We start from the raw sequence: 24,083 nt of genomic DNA on the forward strand, positions 1-24,083 counted from the left end.
TTCCCGGTTAGGGGTCGCCACAGCGGAACTCCGGTCCGCTAATGATTGGCAGTAGATTTTTACGTGCTGAGTTACCAGCCCTGATGCACAACCTACAACAAAGGTACGCCAAACTGCTATACTGTGTAATTTGCAGTATCACTAAATCTGTTGTCATAAACCTGTTTGGCTTCCATTTAATAATACAGCTGACACAACTTATGGCATAACAGGAGGAGGCTTGTTGGGGGCCTGCAGGTCATAATTTCTTCTGCCTGAAGTAAAAGCCACAAGGAAATGAGACGTCTATGAAAGATACATCATGTCCATTGAAACTGCTGGTTCGAATGAAGAAAACAGTCATTTTTCTAGCATAATATCCATGTCCCAGAACAGTAAATATTGTCTTTTTTTAAGGCCTTAAATGCAGAACCTTTCAAGGAAGAATTTCCTGCTATCTGAAAGAAACTAGGAATGCATGTTGATTTTGCAGAAACACATACATTAATTGAAAAGTAAGCCAAAATTAGCTTAAAAATGACAAAAATAACGTTGTTAATATTGGACAATGTAGAGGATCTATCCTTCATGAAGATGCCCACATCACAAACCTTCTCCACTTCTGAATACATGAGGCACATGATTATGTCTTTCGGACTCATTCAGAATCTTCCATACACTTAAAGTAAATCAATTAGTGCTTGGAATTAGTATCACATTGTCCAAGATAAAGATTCAGAGAATTCAAACTGGAATGCAGAATTATGCCTTGATATAAGGTTGGCAATGTCTTGCTCAAAGGCAGCAAAAGAGGTGCCTGTGTGCCAAGCTGCATAAGAAGAAAGCAACAAGGTTGCCCTCGTCATTTGAAAGCCATGAAAATCAGTTTTACTTTGTTCTGCTTGGCTTTGAGATGCACTTTCTAAACTAGTGGTACCGGAGGGAAAGCATACATTATGTGGAGCCCAACAAAATGAAAAAGCACCTAAAGTGGTACTAACTTAGAGGAAACAAGTATAGAAAATTTGAGCATTCAGATGAATTGCAAGTCCACCTTTGTCAAGCTCCAATGAGTCGCTATTTGTTGAAAGATTTCAGAGTCCAACTGATATTTATGTGTCAGATGGGATGTTTGCTAAAGTCACCTACTGATATAGTTTGCAGTCATAGAAGACAAACTGCAATCAGAAGACTGTTTTGGGTTGCCCAGTGCATAACTAACATTACTTTCTTGCACTGATGACAGATCCTTCTGCCTTCCTGTTTATATACCACATTACCATAATATTATCTGTGTTGGTCTGGATCGGGAAAACTGACAAGAAAAGTTACTGCAGCTCTTACAATATTTTTCATCTCATTCAGGCTGATGTAAATAATTATCTCCTGTGAAGTTTATGAAGTCAGACTTAGTAGTACTGCAAACTCAACACTAAAGCAGCTTGTATTTTTTACCACTGTTGTGTGACCATGGTGTTGATATATATGCTCTTGGAAGTGTCCACTACATAGTGCGTGTACGAGGAGCTTGCCCCTGAAGAAAAAAAATACTCTGAGGTTCACTGAAACAAGCTTTCAGTGATTTAATTACATGACATTAGTAACCATTCACTGACAGAGTTTGAAAATGGATCTTCAAGCATGGTTTGAGGTGTGGAGAAAATGACAATCTCTTTGTTGACAGACTTTTACACCAGATAATTTTTCTTCTTTGCTGACTTCAGTTTAGGAATAATGGCTGCTAGAGTGCTCAAGACTTAAATTCCACATGTGAGACTTTGTATAAGGAACCATAAAAAAAAAAAAAAAAAAAAGACGAAGTTATGTAATCACCATCATTTTTCCTCTACAAGTAGGTTCAGATGCGATCCTCAGATCCGACTCGGCTACTTTTATAGCTCACGGATACTAAAAACTCTCGAGCTCCTCCTTTACCCATAATGCCCTATGGCCCATATACCTCTCAACTGTACAGATTTTTGCAGAATATCCAGATTTTTGCCTTATATTTTTGGTCTGTTATTCATAAAATTTTGGCTGTCTGGCAAATTAGTTACAAATCATTAAAGATTAAAGTTAGAAAATAATGACAGACATTTGAGTTTTAGACTTCATACCCTTCAGAATGTTCTCATGGTAATGCAAAACCTGTTACTCTATCAATGTTCTAAGTTTGTAAGATCAATATTTCAAAATTGTCCCTATTTGTACCACTGTTTTATGGCTTTGTCCAGATTCCTTACTCTAATCCTCTCAAACTCTTAGAGCAAAAAATCTGGACAAAGCCTAAAATGATGGGGGGACAAACAGGGACAGATTTTAAATATTGCTTTTACAAACTTAGAAAGTTGACAGAATAATAGGTTTTGCATTAGCATGAATGTTCTGAAGGATGTGGAGTCTTAAACTTAAATGTCTGTCATTATTTAATGACTTCAGTCCTTAGGCTATTTGCCAGAAAAGTACAGACTTTAGGAGGAGCACACCAAAAATGAGGCAAAAATCTGGACATTCTGCAAAAATCTGTACAGTTGAGAGGTAAAGCTCTAGTCCCCCCTCCATACCTCAGATCTTGTTTGCTGACCTTAATTCTAATTAAAAAACAAGGAACAACCATTATATGAAAAGCAAATCTTAATATCTGGAGCTCAAAGGCAGGAACATTGGTTCCCTTAGCATCTTCTCATTTTTCCAGAATTCACAATCAAAATGGTAGGGGGTTGGAGGGAGGGGAGTTGAGGAAGAATGAAAATGGACAACACAGGTGGACCATTATGGTGAGTATATAGCATCTATATCTGATGTCAATTTTAATTTGTTCCTCAGCAAGCGTGATAGAGTCGTTAGCTAACTGAATCCCAGGTGTACTCTAAGGAAGGATATTCCTGAGCACTGTTGAGCCGAAGGCTGCTCTTCCCCTAGAGACCAGATCCAACTTGTAATGAATAATAGAGGTATGGGGATTAGCCCAAGTTGCAGCAGCACAAATATCGTCCATGGAAGATCTGGATAAAAATACTGAAGTAGCAGCCAAGGATCTGGTAGAACGAGGTCTCAAAGGTTTTGGCAAAGATACATCCAATTTGTTGTAGACAAAGGAAATCAGCTAGCCACTTGGCTAAAGTTACTTTGGTAACTGACTTGCCCAATTTTGATTCCGAAAAAGAGACAAATATTTGATCTGACTTTCTGAATTTTTCTGTTTTATGCAAACAAAGATGTAACTGTCTGTGAACTTCCAATACGTGTAATGCACTCCCCTTTGTTTGAGACATTTGAGAAGAGAACAGGAAGACTGACTGACTGAATGATGTTGGATTCTGACACCACCTTAGGAAGGAAGGATGGGTTGGTTCGTAATGATACCCTATCTTTATAAAAATTAAATAAGGGGGCTTAGAAGATAAGGCTTGAAGTTCTGAGACTTTTCTAGCAGACGTTATGGCTACTAAAAATATATAGTCTTCCAAGTTAAAAACTTTAGTTCACACTTTGCTGATGGTTCAAATGGAGATTCAGTCAAAGCTTGTAAAACTAAACTCAAATACCATGGTGGAGTTGGATCTTTAAGGGGGGGGGGGGTCTCAGAAAAAAAGGTTGTCCTTATAAAGGCCTTACAAAGTTTTGAAGAAGCTACAGTGGAACTATTTACTCCAATATGAAAATTAAAAATGGCAGCTAGTTGTACTTTAATAGCTGAGGAGATAGCCCCATCATTAAAAATTGTAGCCAAAAAGTCAAGAACTTTAGGTACTGGTGCTGAAAAAAGGGTCAGTGTCTTTCTAGTATGCTCAAAAAAAAAATATTTTCCATTTACTTCTGTAAATCTTCCTGGTGGAAGCTTTATGGGTACACAAAAGAATGTGATGGACAGGGGAGGAGAGCCTGTGTTGTCTAGCTATCAATGGAAGTGGAGAAACCATGCGGTCAACTTTAGGCCTAAAATCTCTGGGTGAATCATATCCAGAATCTAAGGAGGATGAACTAGATGAGGCCAAAGAAAGGGGAACCAAATCTGACGAGGTCTACAAGGGGCAACAAGGATGACTATGCTCTTCAATTGAGATGCTTTCTGGAAAAACTTGGGGATTAGATGGGTTGGGGGTAAGCATAAAGGAGACCAGGGGGGCAATCATGGAGAAGAGCATCTCTCGATGATTCCCTTGGTGGGGGGATCAGGGCAAAGAACCTGCTGCATTTGTTGTTGTGGGAGATGCAAAGAGATCACAGCAAGGCTGGCTCTATTGTCGGAATATTTTTTCCGCAACTCTCATGTTCAGAGACCACTTGTGAGGCAATAAAATGGACCTGCTCAACTTGTCTGCTATCACACTGGATCTCCCTGGAATGTGTGTTGCTATCAGAAATTGACTGAATGAAATCTCCCACTGCCACAATCTCTGAGCTTCTCGACATAAAAGGGTAAGATCTGGTTCCTCCTTGTTTGTTGATGTACCAGACCACTGACATACTGTCCGTCTGAATCACAATAGTCCCTAAAGGAAGAGAGTCTTGGAAGGCCTGCAATACCAGGAGAACTGCTCTCATTTCTAGGACATTGATATGTATGTTGGCCTCTTCTGGGGACTGTGTGCTTTGGATGGTCTTTCCCAAGAAGTGCCCCACCTCTCACCTGATTTGGGAAACGTCTATATTCACCAAGGCCTTGAGCTGAGGAATAATGAAGGGGTGGCCTTGTAAAATCTGATCTGAGTGAATCTGCCACAAGAGATAATTTTTGCATGCTTGAGTTATTCTGATCTGAGTGGGCAAAGGCTGGTGCAGACTAGACCACTGTGTCGCTAAGGTCCACTGAAGAATTCTCATGTGGTATCTTGATAATGGAACCAGAGCTACTGCAATAGACTTTGCCCCTGAAGCTTGGAGAATCAATCCAGCTGGTAGTGAAGAATTTTGAATTATCTTTTTGACTTGAAATCAAATCGCCTGTACCCTTGGTAAGGGAAGGAAGGCTGTCACTTATACCATATTGAACAAAGCTCCTACGAACTCTAATACTTGAGATTATTATATTGGAAATTTTTTGTGACTGATGGTAATTCCCAGGTGGGAGCACAGCTGGAGTACAGAAGCTCATGCTTTTATCAGCAGATGCCTGGTTGGAACAGTTATGAGCTAGATGTCTAACTAAGGAAACACCCAGAAATGCCTGTAGTCTCAAATGGCCTGCTACTACTGTCATGCATTTGGTGTACACCCTGGGGGCTGTGGTAAGGCCAAAGGGCAGAGCTTTGAACTGGTAATGACTGTCTCCCAGCCAGAAGCATAGGTATCTTCTGGATCATCTGTTCATTATTATGTGACAGTCCATATCCTGAAGATCTATTGAGCACATCCAGTCTTGCTGGTGTAGGAAAGGCATAATGGACTGAACCATGACCATCTGGAACTTTGTGCACTGAACTTATTTGTTCAGAATACTGAGATCCAAAATTGGTCTCCAGTCCCATGTTTTTTTTTTTTTTTTTTTTTTTTGGGGGGGGGACTAAAACCAGATTATTTCTGGTTTGGGGGCACCACATGTTTGACTCTTTTCTAGCAGAATTTTTTATTCTTCTTCTGCTGAACCAGATTGGGTCGGAGCCGGGAAAACTCCTGTCTGAATTTGTGCTGAAAGAAATTTCCTCATCATTCTATCCACAACTTCTTCAGTCAGACTTTTGGATCAATGAGAAGAGGAAGCAAATGAAGAGGTCCTGGAATGGCGATGTCTCTTTAAGAAAGGCAAGAGAATGTGGGACGGTATGGGATACAAAGAAAAAGTACATTGGGTCTGAGGAAGCTTCTTCAGATCCGAGTGTGTCGGATCCAATGATGTAGATCTGACATCGGAAGCTGTCAGATATGAGGGTATCACCTTCAGATCCAGTGAAATCAGATCTGATCATTTAGATACCTTAATAGGTGGTTCTGCAGTACGAGCCAAGCTCAGAGCAGAAGATCTGAATAGGGGCTGAAGGACACTTCTTCATATGTTTTTTCTTGGGGGAATGAGCCCCAGATATTGTCTCAAAAAAGTTGCACGAAGTAATCCTTTCAAGATAAGTTTATTTTTATGATCCACTAGAACCCGAGGATTAAAGGCCTTACATATTTCACAAGATACATCAAAATGGGCCCAGACAGTACACAAATGAATCATGTGCATCTGCTAGAGGAATTTTGTGGCCACAGGCCTTACATTTCTTAAAACCTGACGGTTTTTCAGCCATATGGAGAAAAAACTCCCACTAATAAGAAAAGGAAAGTTTTTTTGTTTAACAGGAAAGGAGAGGAAAAAATTGAAAAGTTACCAACAATGGTAACTGAAGGAGATACCGCAAAGGTATAGAATAGGAAAGTAAAATACCAACAATGGCAATATAAATTTACACTAAAAACTGTAGAAAGGGTAAAAGAAGAATATTACAGAATATAACAAGAAACATTAGACATAAATATCTACTTTTACTCACAAACTAACACCAAAGCTCAAGAGCTAACAGGAACCATGTCCATATGTGAAGACGGCAAATGAGATCTGAGGTATGGAGGGGGCCTAGGGCATTATGGGTAAGGGAGGAGCTCGAGAGTTTTCAGTACCCATGAGCTGTAAAAGTGTCCAAGTCGGATTTGAGGATTGGATAAAAACCCACTTGTTAAGGAACAAATGAAAACTGACAAGATCAGTTTGCACGACAGTACATCACCCAGGACTCCTGATGTATAGTCTTTCTGCAATTGCTGAGTGTGAAGAAACATACTTCTTGATGCTCCTGTTCTCCACAATTTTTTTTCTTGAGTTAGTAAAACTTTCGTCTGAATACACACTACAGCTAAACATGCTTCCTAATGCTCCTATTCTCCTCAAATACATCTGAATACAAACAAGAAATGCTCTCAGGAAAGTACCGGTTTGAGAAAGGGAAAAGGCTGGGGCTCCTTGTGATTTACAGTTAAGCATAAAGAAGGGAGAAGTAATTCAGAGCTAATATCAGGCAGCCATGATGTCTCTCTAGGAGCTACTTGGAATGTCAAATATTTTCTGTGAGCAGGCCTTAAAGGAATGCAAAGGTATGCATCCACAATATTCAGAGTACCATCAAACAGTTTTGCTTTATGTAAGATAATGCAGTATTTAAAGTTACCCATCCTGAAATTTCTGTTACAATAAATTCATTGTGATTTGAAAAGAGCAATACTGCTCCAGATATCTTGTCTTTCTCTGGAACTTCTGCATCCCTGAATAAAATAACTAGCCACTTTTGATGCTTTGACAGGCTCTGCATTGCCATCTCTTACAGTACCTGCACCATTAGTTCAAAAGCAATTTGTACCTGATGAGCAGGCATCTGAGGAATCATAAAAATGCATGTACCCCTGGACACAACAGGACACTGTTCTGAAACAGTCCAAAGAAAAGACTTATCTGATGCAGTGATTTCCCTTATAATGCTTTCCAATATTGACTCTTGACTCACAGATTGTACCACAGAAGATGTAATTGGTAGAAATGTAAGTTATGTACTTACCATAACGATAGATCCATGTTGTCTTATTTTCATCTGATTCAACATGTGGGATGCTGGATCTTGTCGGATCTGACCTTGGCACCTTATACCAGAGTATTGACTCTGAGAGCTCTGACTCCTCCCCATCCACAGTCCCCCTCTCTTGTCTGTATTACCTCAGATCAAGTTTGTTGACTGATTCCACATGGTCTCAACTAGAATAGGAAGGAATGGAGAAAGGAGGGAATTTTGAAAGGAAAAAATCACTACAGATGAAAATGGAACAAAGAACAGACAGGGTCCAAACAAGGTCTTGTTGAGCCACAGAAAAGAAAAAAAATGTCAATTTGGAAAGGGGACGGAGGGAGGGGAGTTGAATCAAACAAAAATAGGACAACATGGATCTATCATTATGATAAGTACAACTTAAGTATCCAATGTTGTATATTTTTGTCTGATTCAACATGTAGGATAAATTCCCAAGCTACCCAAAAAGGGACCTGGGTGGACTCAAGGAAGGATATTCTTGGTATGGCAGAGCCATAGGAAGAGTAAGTCCTAAACTGCACATCTAGCTTATAATGAAATACAAAGGTATGAGTTGTAGACCAAGTCACTGCAGCACATATACCACTGACAGGTAGTCTTTTTTGCAAAAAGCAACAGAAGTTATCATTGCTTTGGTAGAGTAAGCCTGAGGTTTAGAATGTAAGGACATTCCTTTTGACTTACGAATGAAGGAAATGCAATCTGCTAGCCAATCTGAAAGTGTAACTTTAGCCACATGTTGTCTTAGCTTTGTCTTGGAAAAGGATACAAGCAATTCTTCAGACTTTCTGAAGCCCTCAGTACAGTGTAGATAGAATCTGAGCTGCCTATGGATATCTAAGGTATGTAGGGTATATTCTCCCTTGTTAGCAAAGTTTGGAAAAAGTAGTGGTAAATCAAACTGTTGGTTCAAGTTAGATTCTGAAGCCACCTTAGGAAGGAAGGAGGGATTTGTTCTCAGCAAAAGCCTGTCCTTATGAAAAATAAGAAAGGGCAGTTTGCATGAAAGTGCTTGTGATACCAACACATATTTTGCTGAAGTAACTGTCACCAAAAGATAGTTTTCCAAAAAAGGAACTTTAGATCTGATGAAGCTGCAGGCTCAAAAGGATCTGGGGTCAAAGACTGAAGTAAAATTGTAACATCCAAAGAAGGGACTGGATCACAAATTAAAACATTCCTCTAAGAAAGGCCTTGGTCACCTTAAGAAAAGCGACAGAGGAATCATTATGTCTTATGTGAAACTTTGAAATAGCAGCCATCTGGACTTTACTTGTGGAGTAGCTAGAACCTCCTATAAAAATTTCAGAAAGAAACTCCAGAATCGCTTGTAAGGGGGCTGAAAAGAGGTCCAATCCCTTCAAAGATGCCCATACAGAAAAATTTTTCCATTTGCTTTGGAAGTCTTTCTGGTTGATTCCTTCTGAGAGGAAGGGATTATGTGGACTACCAGGACAGAAAGCCTGGTATCTCTGGCTACTGTTAAAACTGGAGAAACCACTTGTTTAGTTTTAGAGACTAGCGATCTGGTACAGGCATCCCAGATGGATGACTGAAGAACTGCGGGGTGGATCTAGAACCTATGGTGGGTGCCGAAGATGAGGCAACAGAAAGGGGAACCACACCTGCCGAGGCTAAAAGGGGGTAATGAGGGTTACTCTGGTCCTGCATTCTATAGTTTTCTAAATGAACTTGGTGATGAGAGGAATTGGTGGAAAGGCAAAAAGGAGACCTGGGAGCCAAAACTGGACTACAGCATCTCTCAATGACTGACCCTGTGGAGGGATGAGGGTGAAGAAACCGTTTGTTTCAGAGTCCACTCGTGAGGCAATAGTATAGTTCTAGTCAACTTGTCTGCTAGTATACTGGACATCCCAGGAATGTGCGCTGCCATTAGAATGCAGTTTGAAGGCATCTTCCACTGCCAAACTTGCACAGCTTCTTGACAAAGAGGGTACGAACATGTTACACCTTGTTTGTTGACATATCAGGTCACTGACATGTTGTCTTAAGTGGACAGTGATCACCTCCTTGGATAGACAATCCTGAAAAGCTTGCAACATTAGAAGAACCCCTCTCAACTTCAAGATGTTGATGTGAAGTTTGGTCACTGTTGATGACCACATTCCCTTGAACGTCTTACCTTCATAATACCCCCCCCCACCCTAGAAAGGAGGCAACCGTGGTGACTGTAGTTTGGGAGTAGGAGGACAAAAGGATCTGCCTTGAACAATGGACTGGGTCATAATACACCACTGTATATGATCCTTACAAACCTGTGGAAGATGAACTCTGCTGTGAAGAGAGTGAAATATCTGATACCAATGTACTGTTAATGTCCACAGCAGGACTCTCATGTAATATCTGCCCAAAGGAACTAGAGTAAAGGAAGAATCCATCAGTCCTAAGAGTCATAGAATGAGTCTTGCTTGTGGTCGAGGGCGTTGCAACAGCTGAAGGGCCACAGATCTTAACCAACTGACTCTTGCAGGGGGGAGTTTTGGAATATGTTAGAAAGTGTCTATTTGGCAACCTATAAATCCTATGCTCTGAGAGGGTTGAAGTTTGCTTTTTTTTGATATTCCCAAGTGAACTGCCTGAAATAGGACTGTCTTATGCTGTAACAGTACCTTCTTAGAGGCAGCAGTTAGAAGCCAATCATCTAAATATGGGAAGACCCGGATCCCTTGTAGCCAGAGATAATCTGTTACCACAGTCATTATCTTGGTGAACAATCAGGATGATGTGGTGAGACTAAATGGTAGTGCCCTGAATTGATAGTGATTGGTTCTCAGCCATAAATGAAGAAACCTCCTAGATTGCCTCTAGATCTTCATATGACAATAGGCATCCTGGAGATCAATACAGCACATCCAATCGTCCTTCCTCAATAGAGGTAAACGGGACTGCATTGTGACCATCCGGAATTTTGTCTGCTTGATATGTTGACTTAGACTGCTGAGATCCAGTAGTGGTCTGGGGTCCCCTGTCTTTTTTGGAACTAAAAAGAACCTGAAATAGACTCTGGATCCTAGTTGGTTTGGGGAGACTGGCTGGATGACTGTTTTGTTTAGCAACATTAAAACCTCTTCTGCTCCAGATTCCACCTGATTGGGTGGAGCACTGGGAATCTTTAGTCTTGTCCTTGGGTAATCTAAAAAGGGTACTGTATAACCACTGGTGATAATCCTTAACACTCATGAATCAGAAGTATTGTTTTGCCAGGCTAAAGGGTGTAAGGCGAAGCACCCCCATCTGCCTCCAGAGTGCATCGGCTGGGCAAATGTTCAGGGACACTGATAAGGTTTCAAAGTGAAAGGGCCACAGAAACCTTGATTTTGCAGACCACCTCTGCTTCGTGGATGACATGCAGTTGAACTGCCTCCCCCTCTGCCTTGGGGAGCCTATCCCAGGAGTGTCCAAGTGAAAACCTTGGGAAATTTTGAACCAAATGTTTTTATTTCCTCTCTGATTCCCGGAAAAGGATCATTCAGGAGTGAAAAAAAAACAGAGTCCTATGGCAGGCAAGGTCTTACCGTTCTGTTCATTCCTGGTAAGCGTTTCTTTCACTTTTGGTCCAAACAAGGTGGAACCATCATAGGCAGCATTTATGAAAGACATCTTAAAGGTTTCCATGAAATCGCACAGCCACATCTATGAATGACTTTGCATGGTAATACCTGTGCTGGCTGCCATTTATGTACCATCAGCTGCATTAGATAACAATTTCAGGGTTACATTAGAAAAAGACAGTAGGGTAGACATTTGGGTGTCCACCGTGTTATGGACATCCATACGTAAGCTACCCAAGAGAGACTTGGACAGCTCCTTGATCAAGTCTCTTTGGAAAAATTGTCAGACATTCCACATGGTTCAGCACTTGGAGTGCAAATGTCACTGAAGCATATGTCCATTTCCCCAGTCTGTCCAATGCCTTTGACTCCCTGTTCGGGGGATGGACAGAGGAACTTTCTGCCAACAGTTCCTTTTTTGTGGCTGCTGCTACTACCATAGCATCTATTGGGGGACCCTTGGACCAATGTTTCCTATCTTTAGGGGCAACTAGAATCTTATTTGGCTTTTTTGGGGTAGGCTCTGCCACATCAGGGTCCTTCCAAGCCTTCTCGGCGTCAAGATCTATTAAGGCGTGAGGGGTGGGACAACCCAGGATGTGAAAGGACCAGACCCAAAAGCTTCAAGAAACACCAAGTCATCAGAAGAAGGTGCTTCTGTGGACGACCCCCCCCCCATTTCATCAATTCTAGAATGGCTCCAAATGAGACATCTGGGGAGATGTTGGGGAATCTTCTCCATCATCTGAGTCAGTGTCCTCAGTGACAGCTTAGGAGAAAAGTCTATATGCTTCCACTTGCAAGTCCTTTTCTGGGGTATGTGCCTTGGGGCCTCTGAAGGAGACACCTCAGGGCCTGACATGGAGCTCAAAAGCCGAGCAGTCTCAAGGCTAAGTTTGCCTGTCCCTGTCAACCTGAATGAGAAGTAGAAGCTACAGGCTCCAGAAGAAGTCAGGATGGATCCAAACTCTGTGCATGCACCAGTCTTTTTGGTATAGCCAAAAGCCCTCTCCACAGCCTCGAACCCTGTCTCAACCAATGCAGTCAAGGAAGAACCACCCATAACAGCAGACTTGGTAGCCTCCTTGACTCAAAAGGTAGTCAGCTCCAAGGAGGGCCTCGGAGCCAGAACTATCTAGAGCCGAAGCATCATGGGGTAGTTATCCCTCTGAAAACTTTGGAGTTGAATTCACCATCCAGGCCCCACCTCAGATGCTCTGGCTCTGGAATTTACTCAACTTGAATGCAATGGTGTCAAGAAAGTGAGGGAAGAAGCCAAAACCAAAATCCTAACAAGTATGGCCATGGTCAATTGGTTTGATCCTAGTCCTCCCCTTGCGGATGGAGCCAGGAGGACTCCCAACTGAATCTGAGTCCTCAGAAACTTCCTCACCATATGGTTGACAACCATTTCTGTTAGGCTTCTAGAGGATCGACTGGACCTCAAAGATGAAGCTACTGATGGAAGTCTTGATCATAGCTTTTGAAGTACTGCAGAAGAAAGGTTTGGGCTGATCAGCCCCGGATAAAAGGAAGGGTTCAGGGAGGGAGTTCGGATCCCAGCTGCAGTTGGAGAAGACTGCCTCGATAACTTAGGTGCCAGACCTAGAACAGCACTGGAATCCAGAGACCTTTACTTAGCTTTGTTCATCTTTTTTTCTTCTTGTCTTTTTCATACTGTTTCTCTTTATGCTTTTGCCTTGACTTGTCCCTTTGCCTGTCTTTTTTTTCCTCTCTCTCTTTCTTTACACCATTCCCTCTCCTTTTTATCAACAGAAGCAGAGATGGAGGGTGCCTTTGGATCGGTGGACATTATGGACCCTGTCTGAGGGGAAAGTCGTCCCTTGAGTTTTTCTTTCCTTTCCTGGACAGCCCTTGTGCCGAAGGCAGCACAAATACTGCAGCTGTCCTACAAATGGGAAGGATCTTGGCAATGCATAGAAAGAAAATGTGGGTCTTGGGGTGGCATCTTCTGTCCACACAACAAATACGTTTTGAATATGGTGGACTTCTCAGACATAATAAAAAAAGACTTTGAATACTTACAAACACTATCAAATTTACAGCACTACCCATTGTCTAAAAGGTTGTTAGAGAAAAAGTATATCTACAGTTTATAAGGCAATAACAGTTAGCAGTATTTTATATATGGAATGGAATCCATTTCACACACAATTTTAAAGATAAAAAGCTTTGGCAGATGTCCAAACGTGGGTATTGTCATTTTTGTCCCTATATGAATACTGGGGAACTCTTTGATGTTAATGGCTACCAGCTGAATATTAAAGGGAAGTAAAATTGTAACAGCTTAGGAGTAGTATATGGGGTATTGGGTCAATGCTGCCTGGTATTTTATATCAGAAAGACTAAGTGCAAATTAAAAAATCGTATTTATGAACACATTTATGAAATAAATAAGAATAAAATGACCAATGTCCTATTTCGGCACTTATTGGATTTCCCAGAGCATCAATTTAAGTTTGTGGTAATTGAACAAGTTAAACCCATCCCTAGGGGTAGACCATGGGAACTTTTTCTTGAGCAAAGAGAGTTATACCTGATTTTACGTTTGAGAGCAGTAGGTTGGCCTGGGTTGAATGAGATGGCATCCATTGGATGTATTTTAAAATTGAAAGCAGAACGTAGATACATTCAACAGTTATTGCTGTTATTTACTTTCTTTTTTCTATTTTAATTGTTTCTAATAATTTTTTTATGTATGTTGCTACACATATTTTACAGTAATTGTGTATGTTTCTCTTTAAATGTGCAATGAGATGCTGATGTCATTTATCTTCATGGGTATTTAAAGTTCATTTGAGTTTATACTTTTACCTGATGAAGTCTTGTCTTTGCCTAAGACGAAAGCGCTAAGAATAAATTTTGGGGAATGAGTCCTTGCTGCTGTGTGTCTTTTTCTGTTACAACTAAAACCCACAACACTTACCGCTTATTTACTTTCCAATAAATTTCTTAATATAGTAGCAGACCCCTTCTCACATCCAGTATCCCTGCTCATCAACCATTCTATCTCTGAACAATATGTCTCTAAACTTTGGAAAATCTCTCATATCATCCTCTTGCACAAAGGAGACACATTCACAAAATTATTAAACTACAGGCCAATGGCCATACCCCCCCCCAACCAAAATTCTCAAGAAATGCATACATTCATAACTCCTGCCTTATCTACTACACAATAACCTTCTCTCCAGCTCTCAGCATGGTTTTAGACCAAAACACAGCACCACAACACTCTTTTAAGCTTTACAGACACAGTCAACCAGCACAGGAAAGTACAGTTGTGTACACTTACCATAAATGTAGATGTTCGAGTGTATTCACTGTTGCAGTCATCATACTTGGGTTATCTGCCTGCATGTAGGCCTCAGTCAGCCTGAATACCACAGTCTTGGGATTTCTTCGTCAGATGCCGTCACCTCATCCAAGAAGTCAGGTCGTCAGGGCTATAAAACATGCAGCTGACACCATTACATCAGTTTTTCTTGCCCCAGATGTCAGGAGCCCCCAAAATAGTAAGCAATCAAATAGTGTGGAACACCTCCAGTAAAAAGTAAATACCATCTCCATAAGATATGGCCAAAACAGAGGATAGGTAGAAAGTATAGAAAGACAGGGGGCTGGAGGGAGGGTAAGCAGGACTGCAACAGTGAATGCACTCGAACATCTACATTTATGGTAAGTGTACACAACTGTACTATGTTCATGTTTCACTGTTGCAGTCATCACATCTAGGTTGATTCCCAAAGCTAAGGAAGGGTGGAAGCAGTCAAGAAGTAGTAGGGCTGGCTAGCAGGCCTTGTAAGACTGCTGTGGCAAATCCAGCTCTGGATTTAGAAAAGATAGGTAAGTGGTAATGCTTGGTGAAGGTGTGTACAGAACTCCAGGTTGCAGCTTCCAGGATGTCCCTGCTAGGGACTCCCCTGTAGAGTAGGTTTTCCATGGTGTTTGTAGCAGAAATGGATGCAGTGTGCTATCCATTTAGAAATTGTTTGTTACGAATTAGCCTTGCCCTCTGCCCCTGTAGTAAAGCTGACTAACAGCTGGTCAGATTTTCTGAAAGGTTTAGTCCTGTCAAGGTAGAACCTGAGCTGTCTGTGCACGTCCAAGGAGGGCAGGATCCTTTCCCCTTTATTCTGAGGATTAGGAAAAAAGGTTGGCAAATGGATGGATTGGTTTAAAACCACACTGGATACCACCTTGAGCATAAAAGATGGGTTAGTCCTGAGGGAAATCCTGTCCGCATGGAAGATAATGAAGGGTTCCACAGCCATAAGGGCCTGTAACTCAGACAGTCTTCTCGCTGAAGTGATGGCTAGCAGTAAAGCTGTTTTCCAAGAGAGGAATTTTAACTCTGCTGTAGCAGCAGGCTCAAAAGGGGGAAGTGTGAGCTTCTCTAGTACAAAGTTAAGGTCTCAGGCAGGAGTGGGAGCTCTCCTTGGGGGTCTTAAATTGTTAGCTCCTCTCAGGAACTGTTTGATCAGAGGGTGAGAGAAGAGGGGTGGCTCAGTATTGTAATGAGCTGAGATGGCAGAGGCATGAATCTTAAATGATGAGAAGGATAGGCCTTTGTGGAGCAGCTCTGCTAGGTAATCTGGGATTTGAGGCAAGGAGGGCACGGCTGTGTCCTTCCTTTGAGACTGGCTCCAAGAACAGCATCTATTCCACTTTTCTGAATAAGATTTCCTAGTACTGGGCCTCCTGACCTCAAGGATAATATCCAGCATCTGTTTGCTGAGGGTTGCTGGTGATGTATTCAGGGAATAAGCCAGGCTGCCAGGTTCAGGGTTTGCAGCTGAGGATGCAAAATCTGTTCCTCCTGCTGAGACAGCAGAGAAGGGGTCTAATGTAGGTGCCAGGGTGGCGCTGCTGTCAGTCTGCGTAGGAGTGGTTACCAGTGTTGGCATGGCCAGTCTGGTGCAATAAGGATTGTCCTTGGCCTGTCCTGTTTGATCTTGAGGAGTACTTTTGGAAGGAGGGGCAGAAGGGGAAAGGCATAGATTGAGAGGTTTTCCCAAGTGAAGGATAGGGCATCCACTTTCCAAGCTTGGCTGTAGGAAATTTTGATGCAAAATTTGTTTAGTTGATGGTTTGGGGGGGACGCAAAGAGGTCCACCTCTGGTGTCCCCCACCTGTGTATTAGAAGTATGAATGAATTTAGTTCTAGTTTCCATTCGTGTGGGTCCATTAGCTTTCTGCTTAAGTCATCTGCCAGTGAATTTTGTTTGCCTGGCAGGAACTGAGCTTGCAGGTGCACTTGGTTCCTTAAGGCTGTGTTCCACATTGCCATGGCTAACCTGCAGAGTGGGTAAGAGTGAGTTCCCCCCTGCTTGTTTATGTACCACATAACTGTGGTGTTGTCTGTCTTTATCAGGAGTTGTCCTGGTAGGATTAGGTATTTGAAGGCTGTCAGTGCATTCTGTACAGCTAACATTTCTTTTTGATTGATATGCAGGTGAATTTGTCCTGGGCTCCATTTGCCTTGAATGCATTTGCCTGCCATATGAGACCCCCATGCATAGTCTGATGCATCTGCTGTCAGAGTTTGGATGGCGGGGGGTTGTGAGAAAGATATCCCTTGTTGTGGTTGCAAGCCTCTGCCCACCAAAGGAAATCTGTCCTTAGGCAAGGAATGATAGGAATCACTGTTTCCAGGTCCTGGGAATGTTGACACCAGAGACTTTTTAAGTACCATTGGAGTTTCCTCATATGCAGTCTTGCATATGGAATCAGTAAAATGCATAAGGCCATGAACCCTAGGGCTTGCTGTATTTTTCTTGCAGATAGCTGGGTTTGGGTGGCCAGTAATTTGAAATAAGTTGTCAAATAAACCTGCTTTTCTGGAGTGAGGAATGCCATCTGGGAAGTTGTGTTCATGCTTGCTCCCAGGAATACAATCTTTTGGCTGGGTACCAGATGTGATTTCTTTTCTTTGATGGTATACCCCAGAAAAGTTAAGAGTCTCTTTACAAAGGTCAGGTGCTGAAGTAGCAATTCCTGACTGTCCGCCTAAATCAGGCAATCGTCCAAGTATGGGTAAATTTGAATATTTCTCTGCCTGCAGTAAGCAATGGCTGGAGCCAGGCACTTTGTGAATACCCTGGGTGCAGTAGATAAGCCAAAGGGAAGTGCAGATATAGCGCATAGAGCCTGCCCTGAAACGTAGATATTTCCTGCAAGATTCCCTTATGGGGATGTGCAGATAAGCTTCTTTTAAGTCTAGGGTGACTAGCCAGGAGTCCTGGGCTAGCATAGGAAGCAGCTGCTGGAGTGTAAGCATTTTGAATTTTGGTACCACCAGGAGGGTGTTTAGGGTTGACCGATCCAGAACAGGGCACCAAGAGTTTTCTTTTCTGGGCACCAGGAACAGCCTGGAGTAGAAACCCTGTCCCCTTTGCTCTGCTGGCACAGGTTAAATAGCCCTGATACTGAGAAGAGAAAGTGCTTGCTTTTGGGCCTCTGTCCACTGGTTTGGAGGAAGGTCTGGCAATCCGATTGAGGTTGGCAGACAGTGGAAAGAGAATCTGTATCCCTGGGATACAATATTTAAGACCCATCAGTCCTGGGTAATATACTCCCAGGTTTTTGCATGCAGGGCGAGATTTCCTCCTAGGGGTGCAAGTACTTGGGCATGGCTGGGAAGGATTAAGGACAAGTCATTGTGAACTTTTTCCATAGGGGATGGCTTACCAGTCCCAGTTTTTGAGGAGGGAGCACTCCACTGTTTAGATCTGTGCATACCCTGAGACTGTATTCTTTGTGGTCTGTTGCCCCTGGGTTTAGGCTGAGAAGGTCTGGAAGGGACTGGAAAGGACCAGTTTTTTGAAGGCCAATGCCTACTGAATCTAGGTGGCTGTACCTGAGAGAAATATTTAACAGTTTGCAGAGATTTAGCTTTTTCCTCCATCTTTTTAAGAACTTCTTCTGCTTTAGAGCCAAACAAACGTTCTTGGTTTAATGGAGCATCAAGTAATTTTGCCTTGACATGGTCTGGCAAGATTTTTTTCCTACAGCCAAGCATGCCTTCTCAGAACAGACCCAGTGACAGCAGTCCTGCAAGATGCTTCTAAGGCATCAAAACCACACTGCAAAGTATGTTTACCAACTTGGTTTAAAGAATGTCTTTGTAAGTCCTTATTTTCTGCACAATCAGGAATCAACAACATTTTTTGTTTAATTAGCTCAATAATATGCTGCTGGTACTTCAACAAGTGAAACTGGCAATTTAAAGCCCTGATGGCAAGATTTGCAGAGGTATATACCTTCTTACCCCATCTGTCTAGAGCCCTAGAATACCTGTCCGAAGGGGTAGGGTTTTTGGCTGTAGAAGCCTTAATACCTTTACGTCTCTGGGAAATGGTCTCTGGATCCGCATTGGGATTTTTAAAGAGAAATTTGTGAGAGTCAGGTACTCTGTAGTATCTGTCAGGCTTTCTAGGAGCAGGTGGCAAAGTATCAGGGGTAAAGCTTTATTCCATGAAGACATCATCTAAAATATCAAGGACAGGGGGAATAGCTAGAGACCTATGCTGAGGCAAGTCTAAAAATTCCCTGAGTCCCTTTTTGGACTGTGGGTAGTCCTGGCATTCCCTGTGGAAATGCTCTTTAAGGGTATGCAAGGTTTCACCGAAAGAACGGTCCTCTGGGGGGGAGGCTGAGGGAATTGAATCCTCTGCATCTGAATCTTCATAGGTAGGTAAGGGTGTGTCCTGATAATCACAGGGGTCAGAGTCATCAGACTCATGGTCTGAAGAATCAGAAGGAAAATCAATTATTTGTCTTTTAGAGGGGGAAGGCTGGCTTCCACTAATTAAAGTACTAAGGTCTTCAGCCATTCTAAGCATTTGTTTCTATGGCATGGGAGCTTGAGAATGTGCTTTGGTCGTCAGTTTCCTAGGAGTAGTGCGAACTCTGGGCCTGAGAAATTCGGTAGATTTAGTCATTAACAAAATAGTCGGTTTAATATGAACATCGGAAGGCCTGAATACACCCTCAGAAGCCGGTGCCTGCACAGCGGCTCCAGACCCATCCAAGGTAGAGACATCCGCAGGTTCCATAGTCGAAGAAGCATCTTGCGGCATACCGGACTCCGAATGGGTCTCAGTAGAGGCCTGCGAATCTAAAGAAGCGGGTAACAGGGGTTGGGAGGGTGGCCTAATGGTTAAAGTGTTTGCCTTGCAAACACAAGGTGCAGGGTTTGAGTCTCACAAGAGATAATTAGCTAGGCTTAAAATGGCTCAGAAGGGCAGTTAGCCTAGTACTAATCTATAACGTATGAAAGTGCCTCACTGAATACTAGTGGACTGGCGACTAGCTTAACAGAAGCGCCGTTGGCAGTTTTGGACCAATGCGGTCTGTCTCGGTCTTTATCTTTGCTTTTTTTTGGAAAATCAGTAGTTGGATGGCTTACCGAAGCCATTTCGGAATACGGAGAACAACAGCGAAAGAATTTAGAGACAAAAATAGCCCAACAATGAATAGTTTGGGTGTTGAACAAGGCACAAAACCGACAGCAAAGGACGTCGTGGTCTGAGTCTAAACAGGTGATGCAGTAAGAATGAAAATCTCTGTGAGGTATTTGCTTTCCACAGGCAAGACAATTGTTAACTTTTTCTGACATCGGTAAGAGCAAGAAAAAAGGATTCCCAACAGGGTACTTAGCTTTAGAAGACTTCAGGTTTGAAACTCAAAAAACGAAAATTTCAGGTAGCTGCCGACTGGCACTTGCGAACTGCTTCTGCTTATGGCTCCCGCGCGGCCAGAAAAGCTGATGTAATGGCATCGGCTGCATGTTATATACCCCTGATGACCTGACGTCATGGATGAGGCGACAGCATCTGACGCAGAAATCCCAAGACTCTGGTATTTTCGGGCTGGCTGCAGGCAGATAACCCAAGTGTGACAACTGCAACAGTGAAACATGAAGAACATCAATGGTAAATTTGTATCATCCATGTTCCTCGACACATCTAAAGCTTTTGACACTGCATTCCACCAAAAACTACTCAACGAACTATCAACCATACATCTCTCCCAATCAGCCATCTCATGGTTTGGCAGCTTGTCTGAACACCAACAAGCAGTCAAGTGCCAAAATGAGATCTCAGGCCTGTTGCTTGTCTCAGTAGGTGTCCCACAAGGCTCAGTTCTTGGGCCACTATTTTCTACTATCTTCAGCAATAAACTCAGTATACATACACACACACACACAGACACACACACACTTAACTATTAACCTACAAAACACTAAAAAATATACTAGAAGATTCTATGAAAAGTACACACAAAAAACTCTCTTTTAAAGAAGATACTTTTCTAACTAACCTACCTAAAATCCTAATACTATTATAAACTATTCACTACATCAAAGGGAGGAGGAAGACAAGGAAATTACTAACAATTTTTCACTTATTGTGAAGAAAGGTGGAACTCTTGGCAAGCATGTCTGGTTTGGCAAGTGGCAAATCAGATCTGGGTAACTTAAGACAGGAGAAGGGAACTGAGGGTAGGGGAGGAGTCAGTGCTCTCGGATCCAATACTCTGGTATAAGGTGCCTAGGTCGGATCTGACTGGATCTGAAGTCTCACATGTTGAATCAGCCAACATCAGATCTAGGCTTAGTGTACAGGGTCATCTTTGCTGATGGTATTTGTGATGATGTGAGTTATTGCCAGATATGCCAGGAGAAGTAGGGCAGTGGATGTTTAACATATGCCAGCATAGCTTGCTGGAGTTTTGTAAAGCATTATATTTCATTTGTAGTCAAACTGACTTGTACAGGTGCTTGTGTTGAAAATGTATTTGTAAAGCTGCTTGTGTTAAAAATGTACCAACAGTGGGTCCTGCTGGACAGAAAAGAAATACACCTGTATGTCAGACTGTATTTTAACTGTTGAAATTAATATATTGCAACAGAGGATACTGGAAGAGAAGAGGTTAATCTCAGTCCAGCTAACTTTGAAAAATAGTCTGAAATTAAATTACCTGGTTTACGCCATAAATATTGTATCTTACAATCCTGACTGCAGCCAGAGGCAAAATGTCTGTGAAAACCAGGACTATGAATCCTATTATATTGTACTTAGGGATGAACTAATTGCTACCTTGGAAGGGTGGAAGTTTCTGAAATGATTTTACAGCTTCCAGATGCTATATCTTAGCCAAGCTCTATGTGTGTGTGTGTATTATGACACATATGTGCTAGATTCTGGTTCAGTTTCTAGTAAAGGGGGGTAGTTTGGGAACCGGAGTCAGAAGACCTGACATATGTAATGTCATTCTGTAATCCAGCACTGAAATAATGTTTTAATACTAGGTAAGACAGACGTCTCAGTGTAGTCTGTGAAACATGACAAGAAGGAAGACCACTCACCTACATCATCTTGTCTTGCTCTAGTAAGTGAACTAAGGAACAGTAATTCTTCAGATTAGTAGGAAAATATAGTGAGATTAGTTAAGTATTGTTTTTCTGTATCTGTGTGAACCTATCTGTTATTTTTTATATTTCCTGTGTCTAAAACTGTGGTGTTTATTGTAAACAGATATTTAGCATTTTCATATTCTTGCATTATTTATTATTAAATATATTTAAACTTTTCACTGTGGCTGGTCTTTTAGAAAATATTTTAACTTTTGAGAGTACTTATATTTATTTGGTGACACTGTAGCTGCTCCTGAGAGCCTTGCTGCATTGGTCAAACACTACTATTTGTATTAGCATTAATTTTACTTAGTATAATCGGATACCCTGGTAAGAGCCTTATAGGTGGTGGCTTTGGAGCATTCTGGTGGCAGTATCTACCTTATAGTCTGGCTAGAGGAGGCATAGCTGGAAAATCTGTGCCAGCCTTTCCCAGGTGTGTGTATGTGTGTGCATGAAAATCAAATCACAAGGAGTGTGTGTGTCAGCTACTTGGAGCAGGGATACAGAGCACAGGTTTCACAAGAGTGGGTGGTGGAGGACTTGGCTTGAAACACTCAGCTGAGGTCTCAACTCTACAGCTGTGTCAGTAGGGAGTCTTATTTGGGGCCTGGACAGAGAGGGGATACCCAGGACTGAGTGTGTTCCCTGTGTGCTCTTAAGGGAAATTGTGCTTGGTGCAGAGAGTTGCATCTGAAAGTACTGTGTGCATCTATTTTTGTTTCAAGTGAATGTCTCTCACTGGTTTCAGTGGTGAGGATTGAGATGCATTGATTAATGGCCCAGAGGAGGGGTGTCACAGTATTTTCTTTTGCCTAAGGCAAAAAAGAGCAGGGTGTTTACACTTGTACTGCTTTTTGGCTATGGTCAGTTTCCTATCGAAAGGTCTTTTTAATGGACAGAAACATTCTTGAATATTGAGGGATTTAATATAGCTGTTTTATATCTGGCCTGGTATCCATCTTTTTTCCCCAAAATCTTAAGTCATCAGACACTCTGCCAAAGAGTGTGCAACAAACATGGAAGCAGGGGCATCTAGAATGCCTGCTTTTACATGTGCAGGGTAGGCTTTTGTTCTAAGCTATGCATCTCCACTGAGAAACACCCTGGAGGGAAGGGCTTCTTTTTTCATTTCTTTTTCTCTTACCCTACTGATAACTGTAATGGCGAAGATTCCTTACTCTTTTTTATAAAATATGTACTGTAGTTTCCTGGGATGATTGTCAAACTGTTGTAAATAGGCTGCCTGCAGAAAAGTCCTAAAATACACAATTGCTAATAACCTGAAGTCAAACGCAGAAAGAAAGGGCCTGCACTGCAGTCACAAAGAATGTTGCTTCAAATGTACAGGCCTATGCAGTTTTTGAGAACATCCACTATGATACACTCGATATCCTTGTGCTGTAGCTGAAATACTCAGGCATGTATGTACTTTGTAAGACTGCAAAACAGTTACTGATGTCAGCACAGGCTAGAGTTAAAAGTCACCCTACCCAAAGAAGGGGCTCCCCTTATATGGAACTTTATGATGGGTTTGATATCCCTGAGATAGGAGGCATCAAATGACAAGCCACATCACCCAAGGAAATGGAAAACAACTTACCTGCCTTCTGCTTTCTAACAAAGATCTTTCTCTCCTGTTTTTCAGATGGTTTGTCCCTTTCCTTTTCCTTCTTATGAATTTTAGAAGTTTATTTCCCTGTCAGTTTGACTAATTTTTCTAACATCTTAAACCTCTTCTTAGTCAAGTAAGAAGATAAAGCTTTCAGTCATCTAAGTTAGGCAGCTTTACTACATTTTAAAGCCAGTTCACATGTTTCAGTGTTGGGATGAAGTTATAAACAAAACAAACAGTATGTGTGTGAGTTTGTAGGGGCTATATGTCTGCCACAAGGACACTTATTAACAAATGTGAAAACAGAAGGCATCCTCTAAAAGCAGACATCTGCATATGGTAAAAAGTTAAATAAGCAATAATGAGTCTATCACAGCTTTGCTAGTGAGTAAATTCACATTATGATTTACTGCTAAGGGTGCCCTCCCTGAAGACCAGATCATTTATTCATCAGTGAGCAATCAAGATCAGTGACTTCCCATAAGCTCTAGCAGCACAGCCCCACAATTCATCACCAAGGGCGTCAGGTTAACCAGACTGTAATTCCCTATTATCTGATTTTCGACCTTGTGTGTTGTCATAATTTATTCTTCCAGTTCTGGGGGGAAAAAATCTGCTTATTCTTTTTATGGCTGGTACTGAATTATATATTTCTGTTTCCACTTTATTTTGAATTTTTCGCTGTATCAAATCAGGATACTTAATTTGTTACAATATTTTAAAACAAGACAATTGCCAGTGTGTCATGATGGAAGTGTTTATGCATCACAATGGATATGTTATTGACAGACCACCAACCTTATAAGAATGATGCTATATTTGGACAGGTAAGCCATTATTAAAATATAGCTGCAATGGTGAAATCTGTGTATTGTACATTTGCAGTCTGAAAATGAATTCACTTAATTTGCTGTAAG

At 41.7% G+C, this 24,083-nt stretch overlaps 1 protein-coding gene across 4 annotated transcripts in view; it reads right to left on the reverse strand.

Annotated features, from left to right (window-relative positions):
• Positions 1 to 24,083, reverse strand: part of ATF2 (activating transcription factor 2) — a 1,040,579-nt gene that overhangs the window by 393,067 nt on the left and 623,429 nt on the right. The window lies entirely within an intron of this gene.

This window comes from Protopterus annectens, chromosome 6.part1 (genome assembly GCF_019279795.1).
Source record: "Protopterus annectens isolate FY-2018-M chromosome 6.part1, PAN1.0, whole genome shotgun sequence".
In the NCBI taxonomy this organism is placed as follows: domain Eukaryota; kingdom Metazoa; phylum Chordata; order Ceratodontiformes; family Protopteridae; genus Protopterus; species Protopterus annectens.